The sequence below is a fragment of the Herpailurus yagouaroundi genome, unplaced genomic scaffold, assembly GCF_014898765.1.
Source record: "Herpailurus yagouaroundi ecotype Mexico unplaced genomic scaffold, PumYag 190, whole genome shotgun sequence".
Lineage (NCBI taxonomy): Eukaryota > Metazoa > Chordata > Mammalia > Carnivora > Felidae > Herpailurus > Herpailurus yagouaroundi.
Genome location: NW_024412421.1, coordinates 22,942,846 through 22,964,037, shown reverse-complemented (window position 1 = coordinate 22,964,037; position 21,192 = coordinate 22,942,846). Strand labels below are relative to the sequence as shown.

Genomic DNA, 21,192 nt, shown 5'->3' with positions numbered 1-21,192 from the left:
TACAAATCAAAACCACAATGAGATACCACCTGACACCTGTCAGAATGTCTAACATTAACAAGTCAGGCAACAACAGATGTTGGCAAGGATGTGGAGAATGAAGATCTCTTTTGCACTGCTGGTGGGAATGCAAACTGATGCAGCCACTCTGGAAAACAATACAGAGGTTCCTCAAAAAATTAAAAATAGAACTACCCTATGACCTAGCAAGGCACTACTAGGTATTTATCAAAGGGATACAGGTGTGCTGTTTCGAAGGGACACATGCGCCCCAATGTTTATATCAGATCTACTGACAATACTCCAAGTATGGAAAGCACCATCGATGGATGAAGGGTCAAAGAAGATGTGGTATATATATATACAATGGAGTATTACTCAACAATCAAAAGGAATGAAATCTTGCCATTTGCAACTACATGAATGGAACTGGAGGGTATTATGCTAAGCAAAATTAGTCAGAGAAAGACAAATATCATATGACTTCACTCATATGAGGACTTTAAGATACAAAACAGATGAACACAAGGGAAGGGAAGCAAAAATAATATAACAACAGGGAGGGAGAAAAACATAAGAGACTTAAATACAGAGAACAAACAGAAGATTGCTAGAGGGGTTGTGGGAGGGGAGATGGGTAAATGGGTAAGGGGAACTAAGGAATCTACTTCTGAAATCATCGTTGCACTATATGCTAACTAACTTGGATGTAAATTAAAAAAGAAAAAAGAAACTATAATTAGATATACCTAAAAATGCAGTTTTATATCAGTCCTTTTGATTTATAAGAGAATAGTCACATTTTTCTAATTATAATGGGAATTTCAGTTTTAAAAAATTTCTCTGCTTTTTATTATTTTGGTGGGGGGAGAGCAGGCCACGTATAAATTGTCCTTAGTTCTCTGATCCTGACTTATAAAACTTACTGATATTTTTAGTTGTCATAAAATACATATAACATATTAATCATTTAAAGTATATGGTTCTATTGCATTAAATACATTCACATTGTTGTGCAACCATCACCACCAACTACCTCCAGAATGTTTTCTTCTTCTTTAACTGAAACTCTTATACTGGGAATTTCAAATCAACAACTTTTAAAACCTGGATCACACAGATTAATGGTTGCCTAGGGCTGGGGTATTGGGGAAGAATAGGCAGAGATTGCTAGAAAGTGTGGGGTTTCCTTCTGGGAAATAAAAATTTTCTGAAATTGACTATGGCAATGGTTGCTCAACTGAGAATAACAAAAATCACTGCATTATACATTAACATTTTTTTAATGTTTATTTATTTTTGAGAAAGAGAGAGAGACAGAGTATGAGTGGGGGAGGGGCAGAGAGAGAGGGAGACATAATCTGAAGCAGGCTCTAGGCTCTGAGCTGTCAGCACAGAGCCCGATGTGGGGCTCAAACCCACAAACCATGAGATCATGACCTGAGCCGAAGTCGTATGCTTAACCAACTGAGCCACCCAGGCACCCTACATTGTACATTTTAAATGGGTAAATTGTATAGTATGTGAATTATATTTTAATAAAGTTGTTAACAAAAACACACTTGGATCACAAAGAGAAGACAATAAGAGGAGGATCTGATTAAACACTAGGATTAAATGGGAAGGGAGGGTCTTATCCAATTTAGTGAAGATCCTTCCTTAATATCTACTCCTTTCATCCTTGTCCTTTGTTTTTAAGTATTTTTAAAAATTTTAGATTTATTTTGAGAGAGAGAGAGAGAGAGAGACAGAAAGAGAGAACAGAGTAGGAGTATAGAGGGAGGGAGAGAGAGGATTCCAAGCTGGCCCTGCACTGTCAGCACAGAGCTTGACATGGGGCTTGAACTCACAAACCTTGAGATCATGACCTGAGGTGAAATCAAGAGTAGGACACTCAACTGACTAAGCCACCCAGGTGCCCCCCTCCTTGTTCTTTACTCTAGTTTTGTATACATGGTGCTCTCAGAAAAGTCACAACTTCCCATCCTTTTCCTTTCCTCTTTTGGTTTTTATTTTACTAATCAATAATATACACATACAACATATGTAACAAGCTTATTTCATAAATCATAAGTAATCTAGAAGGTGAGTCTGGTGTTAACTCCCAATGGATAAAGGAGACATTCTCATCTTGATTCTGTTTTAGATGCTTATGTTTTGTCACCCTCATTCTGGGTTGTGTACTGACGATTCTCTGTATGCCCGAAATATCATTCCATGTGCCACAACAGCCTATGTGAGACTTACGCCGCCTTCTATCAAGACTCTCATATTAAATTCAAAGAATTTTTGGTGTGGTGTAAATGTGGAAAGTTCACACTTTAATACACATCCTCCACTTGCTCTGTTATATAGTTATAACTATTACAATGGCCGATAGTAATTCCACTGATCTGTACAATGCTACTGAATGACCTCTCTGCATTTCTTCTTACTTACATCGTGTTTCTCAAAAGCAACAATACTTCCTTTATCCAAACAGTAAAGAAGAGTCAAAACTGGCTGTCAGAGGTCACTACTCAGTTATGCTTACAAATTAGAAGGTTAGGCAAGTTTTGCTTGGAGCTTGCTTGCAGGTAATATGAAAATAATCAACTAAATTATTCCCAATGTCCTCTTTGAAAAAGTGATCAAACTATTTCAAAGAAAACACTTTCCTGAAACTGATACATTAAAGCTGTTCAGTTAAATTAATAAAATACCATTATCCCAGCCCATAATGGTAGAGCCATTATCCACCCTGAGACAGAATACTTCCCTCATAAGAGTTTACACAAAATGGCTTACTTTTGGTCTGAGAAGAGCAATATATACAATCTACAATGTAGAGTGTACGTAATTTCCTTGCTTTTAAACATGAATGAACTGACTTTGTAGAATCAACATGCCATAAATTCAGTTCCTGATATAAAACAAGCTTTGTCAAATAGTTTATATTTTTTTTTTGCCAGGTTTCTGCAAAAAGTGTTGAAGTTTAAACTGCAATAAGTTTGTTAAGATTGTATGATTGTTGTTGTTTTACTGCACGCAGACACTCAAGCCCATATTCCAGAGATCCTTTCAGACAATCAAAAGCAGAATTTTCCAAGCAGGCAGATGTAGCTCATTACATCTGCTATGGACCGTGAAAGCCACTTGTCAATAGTGTCGAAAGACTATTACTCATTTCAGTCTTTCCAAAGACGACAGATCTTTCTTTGACCAAACATTAGTGAAAAACTCTGAGCTTGGGGCTGTGACTGGAAAAGCCCATCACACATGGATAGAAACACAGTAGAGAAACTAAAGCTAAGTGGAGATAGCAGTTTGATGTTCTAGCTTTTCACCTTCACATACCAGAGCTTCCACCTAGATTCCAAGGAAAAAAAGAAAAAAAAAAAACAAAACGAAACGAACTAGGAAAAGCAATGTACCTGCATCATGCATGAAAATCCTACCACCTGACCTGACAGAACTGTCAGTCTGAATGGCAAATTCTCTGCATAGGAATGAGTTTTGTAATCTCAGCAGCTCAAAACAGAGAAACTTAAAGGGCCAATCCAATCAGTTTTGAATGTCAGTGACTGTCCAAGCAATGTAATTAATCAGAAAAATCAGGATCACACTCAGAAATTGTTTATGTCCTTATTCAGCAATCACAAAGACAACTAAGGAGACTCCAGACATTTAAAATTCTGTAGAATTGAACTGAATATTAATATGTCCAGCCAGTATGCCAAAAACAAAAATAATGTAACTATCTGGATAATTTGTGCAAACATTAAGTAATCCTACTCTCCATACATTTTTTAAATCTAGATAACTACTTAATACTCAACTAAAATTTAGCTGGGGAGATAGAGCCTGATGTTCAGTGAGGCATTAACACTAAGAAGGATTCCAAGGTGCAGGTTATGTTTTATTTCTTGATCAAGGTGCTAATTACACAGGTATTACTAAGTTATAAAAATTCATTGAGCTGTACACTTGCAATATGTGAATCTTTGTGATCAAAGAAACTTTGTGATCAAAGACACATCATGTCCTCCAGTCAACTGCCCCATGAATTCAGTCTCTCCAAAAAGCTATAGTATCAAATTCCCATTTGATCAAGATCATCTCAGCTTCACACATACTTGTTTTTCAGCTTTTCAAGCTCAACTATTCAAGGGAGACTCAAGTTAGACACATTAGAGCAATAGAACAAAACGTTTGGGTCTCTCATAACATAGTTTATAACAATGACAATTATTTCTATTTTAAAGACCTACAAAACTATTTTTTATTTTTATTTTTTGTTTTTTTTTCAAAACTATTTTTTAAATAGTCCTGAAAATTAAGATATTTTATTTCTAGAAAGACCTACTAAACCATAATTCATGAACATTACTCTTTAATAGTCACAAAGTAGTGTGTGAAAAATACAGAAGATTGAGTACAATATTTCATTGGTAGAGGGCACTCAAAATATGTGCTGTTGATAGCAAAGGCAAATCAAAAGATATACTAAAACACTGCTGAAACTAATTATGAAAGATCATAATGGGAAAAAGACTGAGACTCATATATGAATTCCAACTTTGTAAGATACTATTAGATGATATACCTCTCTTCAAGTCTAAGAGATGCAAAAGTCTTAAAGCTATAGTTATTCAAAATGCTGTATAAGCTTGCTATTTCTGTAAGGTGGAATGATAGCTCAGCATCATCTCAGCTAACAGTATCTTACAATATCAACCTTAGAGGGTTCCCTTCAATCCCCCCTCCCTCCCCCCCCCCCTCAAACTCTATCTGCTTTGAGAGAGAGAGAGAGAGAGAGAGAGAACATTGCATGAGCAGGAGAAGGGTAGAGAGAGAAAGAGAATCCTAAGCAGGCTCTGAATTGTTACCACAGAGCTGGGGCTTGAACCCATGAACTGTGAGATTATGAGTATAGCTGAAATAAAGAGTCAGAGGCTTAACTGGCTGAGCCACCCATGCGCCCCTCCCTTCCTTTTTATGAGACACAGGTTACACAATTGTGGGATTAAAAAGGCAAGAGCCAAAACAAAAACAAAAAAAAAAAAAAAAAAAAAAAAAGAAAAAGTACACTTTCAAATTCACATGTACAGGGGCACCTGGGTGGCTCAGTCAGTTAAGTGTCTTAACTCTTGATTTCGGCTCAGGTCATGATCTCACAGTCAGGAGACCAAGGGCAGAGTCAGCCCAGCTCTGCACTAGGCGAGGAGCCTGGTTAAGATTCTCCCTCTCCCTCTGCCTCTGCCCCTCCCAAGTGCACACACACATATGTGTGTGCTTGCTCTTGCTCAAAAAAAATTTCACATGTACAATTTTATACATATCACAAAAATCTCAACATTTTGATAATTAGCATACGAGGCTGAGGCAAGTAGTAACTGCCTTCATTTCTTCAAAAAAATTCACTTACTTTTTGTTTGCCTAAATTATCAAGTAGACAAACCTCAACTGAGAATGTCTAAAAGGCACAGAAAGTAATGTTTTTGGTTAGTATTTGCTTCTGTTAATAATACAACAACAATTTTAAATCTGACTCCAGTAACAGAGCATTCTTCTTCCAAAATGAACAATTACATAAGCCACTATAGCTTAGAATATAGTGGGTCAAAATTCTGAGAAAGAAAAATGGTTAAATTCGGTCTTAACCTTTCAGTTAAAATAAAAATGTTTATGCTTGTCTAATATTAATGTCTGTGCAATGCTCATTTTTACCACATTTTAAAAGTTATACCTTTTAAAATGTATTTTTAGCAGATGAGCAGCCCAAAGTAATCAGCCCAAAGTTCACATCAGTTCCTCTCTAACATTAACCAATATTTCAAGGGAATCTTCTCTAGATTTAAAAGAGAAGCCTAATATTTCCAAATAACCAAAAGTTGAATGAACTATTAACTATCAGCAATATGAAATTGCCATTATTCTAAGTCAAAACAGTTAAATCATGGTAATTTCATGTGGCTTACCCTAACAATAGTTCTTTACACAGTTCCAACTCTATTCTAGAAAAAAGCAAATACACACAAAAAAATGTTTACATCATGTGCAAATACATGTAAAAAATGTTTCCAAACAAACAACTAAATGCGATTGTACAAAGAAATAAAAATGGTGGGTTTTAAGAAAATGGGAAAAAAATCAGGTAGTTCAACAGGTTACTGAAATCCTGGTGGTGATCGATAAATCGACTTCTGCTTCACTTTTTATGAAGAGGCTGTACTTAGCAAATCACTATGTAAGCTGCCTCAATAACAGCACTCCTGCTATCAGGTTTACTTGCAATGATTCCAACAAAGAAATTAATTTCTTAGATGACAAGAAAAGGTTATCTGAAACAGGGAAAACACAGGAGACTGAGCTTTCTGCTAATAAAACAGACGAATATCAGTCTAGGCACTGAATCCAGAGCTGTTTTATGCTCTGCAAGATCTGAATTCCCTATAGTCTAACTACTACCATTACTTTAGACACATACACATCTACCTATACACACATACCCATATTATACACACACACACACACACACACACACACACACACACTTGCCCCTCTTCACCTGTTTTAGCAAGGTTCCTAGTCACAGCACAGAAACTTCCATGATTTTGAAACCAAAGCCTGGGCAAACTAAGATTGTTAATTACCGTAATCTACAGCTACACCTTGCATGTGCACATATGTGTATAAATAAATAGATCAACACTCACCCAACCACATCTCAAACTCCCAAGAATGCTTTTCTGAAACTATAGTGAACTTACTAACTCTTCAGAAAATAAGTAGTGCTATGAAATTATCCAATAACTTTAACTTGCTTTATGACTACATCAATTAACTATGTAACTGGCAGTGATCAAATCTGAGAACTTGGAAACTGCCATTCATCACAAATCATCAGACCTACTCTTTCCACAAATGTTTCAGGCTTAAATCATATTTATAGAGTTAAGCATTACCATTGACAACTTCTTATAATTATTCTATGTTGTAAATATGAGGAAAATCTCTGTGGCATTCCATAGGTCCAAATATCAGCTTCATTACTTACCAGTGATGTACCTTAGGAGAAAATGCTTAACCTTAATTCTTTATTTCCTAGTGTATTACATAGGGATACTAGTACTTACCTCATAGCGATTTTCCCGAGTATTAAATGAGGCAATGCATATAAAATCTTAGTACAATACAGTAGCATGAAATTAATTCTCAATAACATTACTATGATAGTTGCTAATAGTATTATTGTACAGTTAAGAACTGTGCTTTGAAGGTAGCAGTCATCTATTCCTGTTTTCTTTGGTGGAAACATTTTCTATTAAAAATAATTTATTTCCTTTTATAATATTTAGATTTCCAGAATTATTATTTCTGACTGTAAAAACTATGAGAATCTTGAGCAGTTTAAAAGAAAGAATGCTCTTTATAAAATTACTTCTTTATATGGAATTTCTTCCCATTATTGAATTTCAAAATCAGATGTAATAGTGCAAGTAAAGAATAAAAATCAGGGCTTCTTGCCCTCTAACTTTAATAAACTACCATATTTAATGGGCTAAAATGCAGATGATAGTTTTATCTGTGCTAAAAAGAACAAGTGTTGGGGTGCCTGGGTGGCTCAGTTGGTTGAGTGTTCAACTTTGGCTCAGGTCACGCTCTCATAGTTTGTGATTTCAAGCCCTGTTTCAGAATCTGTGCTGACAGCTCAGAGCCTAGAGCCTGCTTTGGATTCTGTCTATCCCTTGCTCTCTGCCCCTTCCCTGACCATGCTCTGTCTCTGTCTCTCTCTCTCAAAAATATACAAACATTAAAAATTTTTGTTTTAAAAAGGAAATAGTAAAAGAAAAAAGTATAAACATTAAATCAAAATAGAGTCAAATTAGATTTTAAAGTTTGAGGAAACCAAAATCTAACCCAAAGCCCTCATGTTATAAATAAGACACCAAAAAGGTGAGCTGTCCAACATCACATGGCCAGAATCAGAGATGTTACAATAAATCAGGTCTCCCGCTACCTACTCTAATTATATTTTCATTATACTTTTCTCCAAATCATAAGTTAATATCATGAAACAAATTCCTATTCCAAAATTTCTAATAAAAATCATCTTTAAATACACAATGATAATTAAGAGGTGTGATGAGAAGGCCGAGGAAAAATAACTAGTATAATGTAGTGGAAAATATACTTTGAAGTCTAACAGACCTTGTTTCAAACGCCAGCTCTGTCACTCCTTTATGCTGTGTCAATGGGCAAAGTACTTACTCTGAGCTTCAGGTTCTTCACTTGTAAAATGGGGATAATGTCACCTAGAACAAAATAAATAGATATAAAAAGGGTTAGAATTGTACATATAACACAACCCCAACAACAGTTGGGAGTCACACTTACCTATATTTGAGTCCCAACACCACAACTGACTTGTTGTTTGTCCAAGTTATAGAACTTCTTTGAGCCTGTGAAGTACTTTAACACAGAATATGGCATATAATAAAAGTGAAGAGTTTCAGTATTATTAGTATTACATATAAATCTGCTGCCACTTATTGGGTAGTGAATAATAAAAACAATGAACACTACTACTGATAACAAAACACCTGCTTTCATAGGTGAAACAGATGAACAAAGCCAATGTATTACATAAAAATTGATGTTACCTAAAATACGCCCATACCCTGAAATGTATAAAAACTTCCTAAGACTGAGATTAAATGTCAAATTCAAAAAGAATAAAAATTAAAATCTATCAAGTAAAGAGTTATTCTGTAGTGATATTTTTAAGAAAACTGTGGTTTCCAGGGTTTGGGACTTTACAATGCTCAGTTCATAAGTCAGGAAAATATAGTATGAAGTCAGAAGTTAGGCAATAGTAGAAAGTTTTCAAAGTATGAAATAAAGCTAAAATTATAGCAATGATACATTGAAAATCTGTAGAGGATTGTGTACAGAAGAAGCTGTCAGCTTTGGAAGACTGTATCTACTATGACATGGTTTTCATAAACCCCTAAACAAAAATATAATAAAAGAAAAAGAAAGTGGAAATCAACATTCAACACATTCAAATTTAAAAGAACCAATTCCCAGGTGATGAGAAAAGATCTCTGAAACTGGATGAAAAGGCCTGACTCTTAAATTCAAAGGGAAATTAAAACCACATAGTTTATACAAAACAGCATGAAAAAAAAATACATGAAGGAATAATTTGGTTTTCAGCTTCCTCTTTACATCAATTCTATTTTTAGATAAGATACAGTAGTTTAAAATGCTATCATGTCTTTAAGTTCCATTTGGTAGGGAAATACCTGTGTTGGCTTTGCTACTTCTAAAGGTAAATAGGAGGTTTTGCATTTAAGTTACAATGTGGACTACTTCAGAGTAACCTCATGCCAAAATGGCACATTTCTGAGGGATGCAAAGGTATTCAATAAAAAGCTTTTAAAGGCATATTTTTAAACTTGCAGCAGGAAAGCTTTTCTGTGTCAAGACAGTAATTCTTTTAACAGCATTGATCAAAATGTCATTCTTTTATGAGTGTACAATACCTTTTAATGGCATACAACAAGCCATTAGGGTTATACACCTCCGTATAGCAGACAGCTTACTGGAAAAAAGGGAACACTGGCCAAGATATAGTCAGTAGGTTTTATGCTTCTAATAAGGAATCTTTTCTCCTCTAACTGCTTCATTCTCAAGTCCCCAACTGGAATTATCCAAAGATTAAATGTAAGCTCTCTTCACTTCTATAATTTAGAAGCTCTTTCACAGAGGCCTAAACTTCAAGGTCTAAACTTTATCTTTGTGGATACTGTAGGATGGTCTTGAAACCAGTCTCTCACCCAGGGTCAGTGAGAAATTATTCATGAAGATTAGAAAAGAATGATGGTTATATTTACTTTGCTACTTTCTGGGGAAAGAAGAAAGTCAATTAAAAAAATGTTATGAGACAATCAGTTTTCATATTTATTTACAAAGCCAAACACTAAAGGAATATTAAAGTTATATATTACTCTACCACAAAATATCTCTTTTCATCAACTAATAGCGATTAGGTAATCTTTCGTAAAAGGAAACTAAAAATCATCTTGGGGTGCCTGGGTGGTTCAGTTGATTAAGTGTCCCTGCTCTTGATCTTAGCGCAGGTCTTGATCTCACAGTCCTGAGTTTGAGCCCCACATGGGGCTCTGTGCTGGGTGTGAAGCTGACTTTAAAAAAAATCATCTTGAAACAAGTCCTTCACTTCAGCCTATTATTGCTTAGAGGAAGAAAATAAATTCTGAAAGTATTTAGAAAATTTAAACACATGAGTATACAAACTCATGAAAAACTTCCACCAATTTACCAAATTTTTAATCACCCAGGAAATGGAGAGGTAAGGAGTTGTACAAAAATAGAAAGGGGGACTATTCCTGCTTTTCATGTTAAACCTTTACTTACTTACTTTTTGCTATTAAAGCAAATATGACTTAGGTACAAGTAAATTCTTGGAATTACAGAACTATCCCAGATAAATTGATTGTAGCATAAATCCTGACCTTTGGAAAATTATTTAAGGGCTTCATAGAGTCTAAAGAATGTTAGCAGTAATACTTACAATCCTGCACCAAAAAGTAAAACTCAACTTTACAGGCAATGCCAGATGCATTTCAAAACCTTTTGCATAAAGGCAAAGTTTAGAAACTGTCTCCTTTTAAAACTATGAGTGTATGGATGTGTGTGTGGTAGCACAGCGGGGGGAAAAACCAGTGACAAATAAAGGGAAGTTCTTATTAATGGCTTTCTAAATTCTGTAGTCAAACAAAAAGTTTTGTTTCAGGCAATATGGAGAATCAGAGTACTTACAACAACTCCATTACTGAAAACAATTAAAACTGCAGGGTAATATACAAAAATGCCTTCTTAAAAGCATCCTACTTGATAAAAATAGTAAGAAGTAATCAACTCAAAGTTAGTGAAAGTGCAACTCAGAAATGCTAAGTACTGAATCTGCTTTTGCTTTTGAGAAAATTTGGTCAACAATTTTGACCAAAGTTAAAACTTATAAATCTTATTTGGGATGAGGATTAGAAAACAAACATGAACAGCACCTAAGAGTCTAACTGGAGACTCTCCTCCCATTAAGCTGGGAACTCAAAGGGTTACTCCCCTCAATGTATAGACGATCAGGAATCTGGGCCTAAGGGACAGCAAGGAAAGTTGTCTTGGCAATGAGGAAAGCAAGGAAAACATAAAACCACAAGGAGTTGTAGACACAACCCAGAACTCATGTAAATATATATGCTAAATTCATATCACCGGAATGGGCCCCAAAATAAATAAATAAGTAAACATAAAGTGGTGCACAACTGATAGTATGCCCAGGAGCCAATCTGCAGCAAACACAAATGTGATCGGACTCTTAAATACATAAGTAAACAAGGTGCCATGAAAGAGAACCAGCAAAAACGAACCTATGAGGATTTCATTTCTTGGGAGGTTATACACATTTAATAGATGTAAAAAAATTTTTAAAGTGTAAACATATTTCACAGCACAGAAAAAAATACATGACCTAGAATGTTAAAAAGATGCATATACAAATTAAATACATAATAATTAAAATTTAAAACTCAGTAGAGAGGATAAGACAGATTACCTCAAAAGAAACTAACTTTTCCAATAAAAAGAACTAGAAAAACTAAGTAAAATATGTAAAACGACTAAGCAAAGGCACAGGGGAGCTACCAAAAGCAGCCAAGAGATACAAAAGAGATGTACATAGAAAGAAGCTCAACTTTGAGGATCAGTTTTCTTAAGTCATTTGCCAATTCTCAGTCAGGAGGCTGAGAAGCTAAGTAGAATTGTTAGCACTCACAGACGGCCGTGTGGGGAGAGGGTTTGTGTGGAAGGGGGTAATTTCTGAGATTGGGTACTGCTAGTGGTAAACCAGAAATGTATTAGAAGAATGAAACCCAGCTATATACCAGCTCAATCTCAGGTTGTATTATATATAACTGTCTCTAACTACCTATCAGAAACAAAACAAAAACAAAAACAAACAAAAAACCTCCTTGGGAAAAGTTGTTATCATTCAGATCTTCAAAATATCACAATGCCAAAGGGCCACTTGGGTGGGTCAGTTGGTTAAGCAGCTGACTTCAGCTCAGGTCATGATCTCACAGTTCAAGAGTTCAAGCCTGCAAAGGACTCTGTGTTGACAGCTCAGAACCTGGAGCCTGCTTTAGATTCTGTGTCTCCCTCTCTGTCCCTCCCCTTCCCGCCTGCTGTTTCTCTCTCTGTCTCTCTCTCTCTCAAAAATAAACACTAAAAAAATGTTTTTAAATATCACAAGCAATGTCTGATATTCCATTGACCATTACTAAGCCTATCAATAGACAAAACCACATTAAAACTTAAAAGAAGAAGATTACAGAATACACAGGTACTGATAATTCCAGTACTGATATTCCACCTGGAATTATCAGTACCTGTATATCCCAGACTCAAAAATATCTTTAGGGGCGCCTGGGTGGTGCAGTCGGTTAGGCGTCCGACTTCAGCCAGGTCACGATCTCGCGGTCCGTGAGTTCGAGCCCCACGTCGGGCTCTGGGCTGATGGCTCAGAGCCTGGAGCCTGTTTCCGATTCTGTGTCTCCTTCTCTCTCTGCCCCTCCCCCGTTCATGCTCTGTCTCTCTCTGTCCCAAGAATAAATAAACGTTGAAAAAAAAAATTAAAAAAAAAATATCTTTAATATGTTCAAAGAAATAGAAGAGGACTCCAGTTTCCTATAAAATAAGAACTACCACCTAAATCCAAGATCTCCACATAACTTTAACAAAACTGTAAAAATAAAAAGGGAGTGAAAAAAAACCCTCAAAATCCACATCTACACCATAACCAAGAGACAAAGACTAGCATAAACATCAAATACACATAAGTAGAGAAATGAACAACAAATTCCAGCAACCATTTCTGGAACCATGCTTTAAAAAGAGAGATAAATTAAAATTATGTATAAGAGAAGAGAAGGTGGCAAAATACAGATAAAATAAGCACCAGGAAATGGGGAAGTCCTTAAAACATGTCTAAGACCTGTTAGATCAAGTACTAGATACTGTGGAATCAAAAAGAAGAGGTTTGCAATCACAAGAAACAGCAGTGACAGTCTTGGGGAAGCATCACTTCTGGGAGAGACTTAGAAGTACTACTTCTTGGATGCTTGGTGGTAAAGAGAAGGAACAATAATGGTCCTACAGATATAAAAAAAAAAAAAAGCACAAAATTAGAGATAGGTCAAACCCTGTCACCCTCCTAAACAAATGCACCATAGATTCAAGATACCACACTTCATTATACTAACAGAATAGAGTGCTTTTCAACTAAGAAGCCTTGTAAACGCTCTAGCCATTTTCTATATAAACTATTATTGCTGGTAAAGAAAAAATTAAATTTTATAACTGATCATAAAACAGCTGGCAACAACTGTAAAAAGACTTATAAAAGAATACGGAACATAAGAATGAAAGAAAACTCTTCAGCTGATAAACACATCTTGAAAGAAAGCAAGAAAGGAAGGAAAGGACAAGACAAGACAGACACATGCCTCGGTGGCTCAGTTGGTTGAGTATCTGACTCTTGGTGTTGGCTAAGTCATGATCATAGAGTCACGGGATTGAGCCCTGTATTGGGTTCCACACTGAGTGTGGAGCATGCTTGGGATACTCTCTCACTCTCCCTCTGCCCCTCTCCTCTTGTCTCCTCTTCTTCTTCTCTCTCTCTAAAACAGACAAAAAAAAAAAAAAAAAGGAAAAGAAAAAAAGAAAGGCAGTCATAAGGTAGAGATAACTATTAAAATACCTCAACCTGATTTATGTTTTAAACAGTATTTACAAATATTGGGGAAAACCTTCAAATAAAACATTTAATAATTCAGAACCGAAATGGGTCTCATATCTTGACATCAGGAAGATGTGAAATGAGAGGTAACTGGTCTATAAAAGAAAGTGAGAAGAAAAAGACAAAAATCATTTTAGAAATGAAGAATAAATTATAAATTACTCGACAGAGAATAGGCTTGAATGAAAATATAGTAAGGGACATTGAATGAAAACAGCAAAAGAACAAAATGAAGAAACACTGTAATAAGAATCAGAGAGAAAGTGTTAATATACAAGAAAGAGAAAGAGGATCCAACACACATAAAATTGTGGAGCTAGTATTTAAAACTTGAATACAAAAAAAGAACTAGAAATAAGAGAAGACATGAATCTATACATTAAAAAGGCCTAGGAAAAACCTGGGCAATTGACACAAACACTGAATTCTGGGATGTATGCAATACATAATTAGATCTGAAAGGTGTAACTGGGGATGCAAATCTCCACACCCCCCACAATTGAGACATATGGCTCCCAGTTACTTCTGACTAGAGTCACATAGCCCATTGTTAATATTAAAGAAACCTGTAAAACCGCCTTAGTAAATAACATAAAATTGTCTCCTCAAAAGTCTGTGGCATGCTGTTCTGCTTGAGATAACAAATATAATGTTCCATGTTTGCAAGAAAAGTAGTAATATTTTGCAGCTTAGTAATAGTTACAGGATATAGAACATCTGCCTTAGTACTCTAGAGATACATTACTAATGCAAACCGTGGAGAGTATTTTGTAGTTCCGGGACTCTAAGCAGAATGACTAGTCTCCTGATGCAGAATGACAACCTCACTATAACAATCACATTAAAACCAGATAGGGAGATTACAGAAGGAACAAGAGGATCAAGAAAGGAAATATTATAGGACCTAGTCCATCAGCATGATCCAAGGCCCTGAGACATTACCCTGATTTTTCAACCTTTAAATACTTCTGGTTGTAATTCATCAGGAAGTTCAAGATTTTTCAAATTAGTTCCCTGTTGTCCTAAAAGATATAGAGCCCATCTTTCTTCACTATAAAAACTCAGTGTCAGTTTTTGCTGGATTGCTGCTCACTGGGTGGATAAACTCTCATTTGGTTTAGTTACAGAGTAAGAAAAAAAACTCTGAGATCATTTACACAGGAAGCAAAATCAAACTGGTATCAGATTACTCAGCAGCAACATACAAAGAAAGGTGATAGGAGGGTAGGAATCAAGGTATGCTATTGAAACTGACAAACCAAACAATGAAATTTTAAGTAAGCAAAAAGAGGATAAAAAAATTAATGGCATTATGAGTACTACCATAAAAATAACCACTAGAACAAAAATATAAACCTTCTAGAATATCAAAGAAAAAACAAAGAGGGTGAAGTAAAATATATACTACATAATGAGAGAAGATGTAATACATATGATAAATATATATACACAATATCAGTATAAAAACAGCACATAAAGACTTATCTTACCTATTTTTAAGTAAGATACTTTCAAATTGATTTACAGAGCAAAATTCAACTCTTCAATGTATTGCAGAAACTCATCTAAAATAATGTGATTCAAAAAGCAAAAATATAAGGGATGGACAAAGCTCCTTGTTCAAGACAAATGAAAACAATAAGAAAGTCAGTGTTCTAATTGTGATATTAGACATGGCAGAACTAAGGCCAAAAAACATTACATACTAAAAAACAACATTTGGGGCGCCTGGGTGGCTCAGTCGGTTAAGCTGCCGACTTCGGCTGAGGTCATGATCTCACGGTCCATGAGTTCGAGCCCGGCGTCGGACTCTGTGCTGACAGCTCAGAGCCTGGAGCCTGTTTCAGATTCTGTGTCTCCCTCTCTCTGACCCTTCCCCATTCATGCTTTGTCTCTCTCTCTCTCAAAAATAAATAAGACGTTAAAAAAAATTTAAAAAAAACAACAAAAAAACATTTTATGACCTAAAGCCACATTCAAAATAAATATAATAGTTATGACTATCTACATGCTAAATAACACAGCAACTACTTTGATAACATGAATCAAGGAAAATAAAAATGCAAGAGAGAAACCAACAGAAGACATCAATATACCTAAACTCAGTATAAGACAAATGAGCAAAAAATATTTTTTAAAAATCTGTGGAAGACATGAACTAAACAAAACTATATCAATATCTACATCTTTAAACTCCCATAACAAATAATTTCCTTTTCAAGTGTACATGAAACATTCACATTGACCAAATATTCTAAGTCTCAAAGAAACTTTCGATATCTTCCATAAAGTAGATACAACATAAGCAGTATTCTCCAATCATAGAGGTAGAAAATTAAAACAAAATCAAAGGTGCTTTTCACATGGTAGTTTTAGAACTATCCAGCAAAGTAAGTCCTCAATGAAAGGGGAAAGGTAACTTGACACACTAAATAAAACTGTAAAAATTGAAGACAATACCAAATGTGGGAAGAGATGTAGAGCAAGTGAAACTTATACAATACAGAGGGAACTGTAAATTGGTACACTAACTTTAGAAAACTCTTTGGCAATTTTTACTAAACTTAAACAGATCCCTGCTGTATGACCCAGCAATTCTTCTTCTAGACAGACAGACACATAGAGATATATGTACATATATACACATAAAAAAGACTAAGTGTATATGTCTCTAAAATGACATGTATAGGAATATTTATAGCTTGATAGCCAAACAACGTCAATGTGTATAAACAAGAAAACTATTATAGTATATTCACACAGTGCAATCGTGAAAACAATGAAAAACATAAATGACATCATGTGTTATTTTAAGTAAAAGAAACTAGACACAAAATAGCACATACTTTTTGAATAATTTTTTTTATTAATCATAGTTTTTTTAATAGAATTTATTGTCAAACTGGCTTACATACAACACCCAGTGCTCATCCCAACAACTGCCCTCCTCAATGCCCAGCATCTGTTTTCCCCTTTCCCCCACCCTCTCCATGCACCCTCAGTTTGTTCTTTGTATTTAAGAGTCTCTTGTAGTTTGCCTCCCTCCCTCTCTGTTTGTAACTATTTTTTCCCCTTTCCTTCCCCCATGGTCTTCTGTGAAGTTTCTCAAGTTCTCAAGTTCTTTCTCTGTATGACTTATTTCACTTAGCATAACACCTTCCAGTTCCATCCACATTGCTGCAAATGGCATGATTTCATTCTTTTTCATTGCTAACTAGTATTCCGTTATACATATAAACCACACCTTCTTTATCCATTCGTCAGTTGATGGACATTTAGGCTCTTCCCATAATTTGGCTATGGTTGAAAGCACTGCTATAAACATTGGGGTACAAGAGCCCCTATGCATCAGTACTCCTGTATCCCTTGGGTAAATTCCTAGTAGTGCTATTGCTGCATCATAGAGTAGATCTATTTTTAATTTTTTGAGGAACCTCCACACTGTTTTCCAGAGCAGCTGCACCAGTTTGCATGCCCACCAACAGTGCAAGGGGGTTCCCCTTTCTCCACATCCTCACCAGCATCTGTAGTTTCCTGATTTGTTCATTTTAGCCCGCTGACAGGTGTGACATGGTATATCAGTGTGGCTTTGATTTGTATTTCCCTGATGAGGAGTGACGTTGAGCATCTTTTCATGTGCCTGTTGGCCATCTGGATGTCTTCTTTGGAAAAGTGTCTATTCATGTCTTCTGCCGGTTTCTTCACTGGATTATTTGTTTTTTGGGTGTTGAGTTTGGCAAGTTCTTTATAGATTTTGGATACTAGCCCTTTATCTGATATGTCATTTGCAAGTATCTTTTCTCATTTCATCGGTTGCCTTTTAGTTTTGTTGATTGTTTCCTCTGCAAAATAGCACATACTTTTAAATGAAGTTCAAAATCAAGTAAAACTACTTGATGTCAGCCAGAGAATTTAGGCAAGAAACAGAAGTAAAAGACATCCCAATTGTAAAATAAATAAAATTATCTCTGTTCACAGTTGATGTGATCTTTTACATAGAAAACCTTACAGATCCCACAAAAAATTTTTAGAATAAATGAATTCAGCCAAGAAGTTGGATACAAAGTCAACACACACAAGTTAGTTACATCTACACACAAACAATGAACAATCTAAAAAGGGAATTATGAAAACAATTTCATTTATAATAGCAAAAAAAGAACAAAACATTTAGGAATTAACCAAGAAGGTGAAATACTTGTACAATGAAAACTACAAACATTGCTGAAAGAAATTAAAGAAAATAAAAATAAATGAAAACACATCTCATGCTCATGAATTGAAAGACTTAATACTATTGTGATGTCAAATACTACCCAAAGTGAGGTACAGATTCAGTGCAATCCCTATCAAAATTCCAATGATGCTTTTTGCAGAAAGAGAAAACCTCATCCTAAAATTTATATGGAATATCAAGAGACATCAAATACCCAAAACAATCTTGAAAAAGGAGAACAAATCTGGAGGGCTCATACTTCCTGATTTCAAACTTACTACAAAGCTACAGTAATCAAAACAGAGTGTTAATGGTATAAAGACAGACGTCCAGGCCAATGGAACTGAATAGAGGGCCCAGAAATAAATCCAGACATGTATGTATGGTCAAATGATTGTTTTAAATTTATTTTTTATTTTTTTTGTGAATATTAAACACACCACCACACAAGCAATGGGCCAAATAAGAAAGCAAATGTGAAATCAAAATGTCTCAAAACAAAAGAAAAATAAAACACAACACCCCAAAACCTATGGAATGCAGCAAAAGCAGATGTTAGAATGAAATTTATGCTATAAATGATTGTATTTTATTTTATTTTATTTTTTTTTCAACGTTTATTTATTTTTGGGACAGAGAGAGACAGAGCATGAACGGGGGAGGGGCAGAGAGAGGGGGAGACACAGAATTGGAAACAGGCTCCAGGCTCTGAGCCATCAGCCCAGAGCCTGACGCGGGGCTCGAACTCACGGACCGCGAGATCGTGACCTGGCTGAAGTCGGAAGCTTAACCGACTGCGCCACCCAGGCGCCCCTAAATGATTGTATTTTAAAAAAAAGTTTGAGGGCACCTGGGATGTTCAGATGGTTAAACGTCTGACTTTGGCTCAGGTCATGGTCTTGCAGTTCACGAGTGGGGGGCCTTGTGTGGGGCTCTGAGCAGACAGCTCAGAGCCTGGAGCCTGATTCAGATTATGGGTGTCTCTCTCTCTCTACCCCTTCCCTGCTTGTACTCAGTCTCTCTCTCCCTCCCCCTCTCAAAAAGTAAAATAAACATTAAAAATTTTGTTAAAAAGAAGAAAAAAGTTTAGGGGTGTCTGGTGGCATCTGACTCTTGATTTAGGCTTAGGTCATGACCTCACAGTTTGTGAGATGGAGCCCCACATCAGGCTCCACACGGAGAACACAGCCTGCTTGGGATTCTCTTGCTCTGTCAAAAAAAAAAAAAAAAAAAAAGTTCAAGTAAACAACATTATAGCACAAGGAACTAGGAAAAAAAAGAAACTTGGCTGATATTTAGTAGTGGAAGGAAATAACAAAGAAAAATAGAGACCAGAATAAATGATAACATAATATTGAAAGTATTGGCCAGTTTTTCCAAAGAAATAATCAAAATAGGTAACGCTTTAACTACATTAAGAAAAAAAAAAAAGAGAAGACTCAAAACCCAAATTGACAAATGGAAGAGAAAACAATACAACAGGTAACCACAGAAATACATAGTACACTAATATATTACTATAGAGAATTATAAAAAATCAAATAACTTCAGTCAAATGACTTCTGACAAGAGTAACAAGACCATACAATGGGGAAAGGACAGCCCTTTCAATAAATGGTGCTGGGAAAATTGGATATCCCCATGTAAAAGAATAAAACTGGATCCTTACCTAATCATACACAAAAACTAACTCAAAATGGATGAAAGATCTAAATGTAAGACCTAAAACATAAAACTTAGAAGAAAACAGAGCACAAACTTCATAACATTGGATTGGGCAATGATTTCTTGTATAGGACACCAAAGAAACAGGTAACAAAAGAAAAGACATACAAATTAAACTTCATGAAAATTATAAAATTTGTGCAACAAAAGACACTATCCACAAAGTAAAAAGGCAACCCATAGAATGGAATATTTGCAAACCATTTATCTGATAAGGAATTAAAATTCAAAATGTGAAGAGAATTTCTGAAACTCAACAACAAAGAACAACCCAATTCAAGAATGGGCAAAGGACTTAAACAGACCTTTCTCCAGAGAAGATACACAAATGGCCAATAAGCACATGAAAAGATGCTCAACATCACTAACCACTAGGGAAATGCAAGTCAAAGCTATGAGAATACCAACTCACACCCATTAAAAGCACAACTATCAAAAAACAAACGAACAAGGGGGAAAAATCCAGAAAATAACAAGTGTTGGTGAGGAAGTGGAGAAATCAGAACTCTCGAAACTGTTGGTGGAAATGTAAAATGGTAAAGCAACTATGGAAAACAGTATGGTAACTCCTCAAAAAATTAAAAATAGAACTTCCATATAATCCAGAAATTCCACTTCTGGATATGTATGTGTATATGTATATTTTACACAATAAAAAATTTTGATAAAACCTCATTGATGCTGATAATGAGAATTGTGGTTATCTCTGGGAAGATGGGTGGTAATGACTGGGAATACACAGGAAAATATAGAATGCTGAGAATGTTCTGTATCTTGATCTGGATGTATATATTTATAAAGAAAACCATAAATTTTTTTTTCCTGAACTATACACTAAAGATTAGTGCACCTGACACTCTTCACTAGATGTCAAACAACCAAAGCAACAAGAACAGTTATGAACAGACCCTTCATTAAAAAAACAATTCCAGGGCACCTGAGTGGCTCAGTCAGTTAAGCGTTGGGCTCTTGATTTAGGCTCAGGGTTGTGAGACGGAGCCCTACATTGGGCTCCGCACTGGGCATGGAGCCCACTTAAGATTCTCTCTCTCTTTCTTACTCTTCTTCCTGCTCATGGGAATGCTCTCTCTCAAAAAATAGGTAAATAAATGTCTAAAAACATAAGGTAATATATTCAGTCCCATTAGATACCAAGGAAACGCCAATTAAACTACTACTAAACTGTTACAAGATGAAGTACTATTTGACTGATTGATCAATCATATCAACCAATATACTATTTGTTAGAGGGCAAACTGGTACAACCATTTTGGAAAACTGTGATGCACCTAGTAAGCTAAAATATAACATTCTCTCAAAAAGTTGCTTGGCCGGGATAGAAAGAACATACTTAAAGATCATAAAAGCCATTTATGAAAAGCCCACAGCT

General features: G+C 35.5%; 1 long non-coding RNA gene across 4 annotated transcripts in view; it reads right to left on the bottom strand.

The window, feature by feature from the left end:
- LOC121009737 (uncharacterized) overlaps positions 1–21,192 on the bottom strand; it is a 220,292-nt gene that overhangs the window by 188,526 nt on the left and 10,574 nt on the right. For all 4 annotated transcript variants that reach the window (XR_005780813.1, XR_005780811.1, XR_005780810.1 and 1 more), the window contains one exon: positions 8,194–8,297. This is a non-coding gene — a long non-coding RNA (uncharacterized LOC121009737). The remainder of the gene's footprint in view (positions 1–8,193; positions 8,298–21,192) is intronic.